Raw genomic sequence first — 1,034 nt, 5'->3', positions numbered from 1 at the left:
CTTTTCGAGATCAGAAATAGAACTTATTACATAAAATCAAGTTTCGAGGGTTGATTCTAGGTGGACCCATTTTGAGGCTCATTCATTTGTTATAAGTTTCAATCATTTTGAGATAACCACTGGTTCTAGTCTAACGACTGAAACCAGTGGTTATCTCAAAACCAATCATTTTGCAGTTCGAGAGTAGGGGCAACCCGAAAGCGGACGTCCACCGTCTCAGAAATTACAAGCATATATTAAGACGTAGTTGTTTGGGATTTGTAGAATTTTCACAAAGGCAACTAAGGCCATGAATTGTCAGTATATCAAATCAGTTATGTGGCCGGTTAGCTCAGTTGGTTAGAGCGTTGTGCTAATAACGCGAAGGTCGTGGGTTCGATCCCCATACTGGCCACTAAGATTTTTCTTTTTTTGGATGCTCTTACCAAGAAAGGTTTAAGTACACGTAGAACACAGGTAGCCGCTTACCGGAAACCAGCAGCGACATGCAGCCGAAGTTTTTCACTGGTTATGAACACAAAGAAAGCAGTTGGCCAACGCAACTTCTACGTGTATGCACGGTAACGCTTTGAATGGTTTGAGCAAGCTCCACGCTGACAGGATTATTCCTCTTACTTAGATTACGCATTTGAGGGGACATAAATTCAAATTGAAGAAAGACAGTTGCACAATAGACGTGCGGAAGTTTGCCTTTAGCCTGCGGGTGGTTGATTGCTGGAACAAACTTCCATCTGTCATTGTGGAAGTTGACAGCTTAAATAAATTCAAGGAAAAACTGGACAAACTTTTGGAGCAAATGGATAGGTGAAATGGGAAGTTTTTTTTTTTTTTTTGGCTGATGCTATAGAAGCTTGCTTTCTTGCGTCATATTCCTCTACTAATGCTAATTCTAATAAAGTACAGTAGTGTGAACGACATTATGCAAAACAGGAGCAGATTTCAATGTGTGCAGGAAATTGTAGAAATATTAGAAAAAGTGGAATTAGTCAAAGTAAAGTCGCGTATTGTGTTTCAGAGAGACTTAAATGTCAAAT

General features: G+C 39.7%; 1 non-coding gene across 1 annotated transcript; it reads left to right on the top strand.

Moving 5' to 3' along the window:
• Positions 1–320: 320 nt before the first annotated feature.
• On the top strand, positions 321–394 carry TRNAI-AAU (transfer RNA isoleucine (anticodon AAU)). The gene has a single exon. It is a non-coding gene; the product is annotated as a tRNA-Ile (tRNA).
• The last annotated feature ends 640 nt before the right edge of the window (positions 395–1,034 follow it).

The sequence above is a fragment of the Mastigoproctus giganteus genome, chromosome 3 (assembly GCF_048544385.1).
Source record: "Mastigoproctus giganteus isolate SK-2022 chromosome 3, ASM4854438v1, whole genome shotgun sequence".
Classification (NCBI taxonomy): domain Eukaryota; kingdom Metazoa; phylum Arthropoda; class Arachnida; order Uropygi; family Thelyphonidae; genus Mastigoproctus; species Mastigoproctus giganteus.
This window is presented reverse-complemented; position numbering and strand designations above follow the sequence as displayed.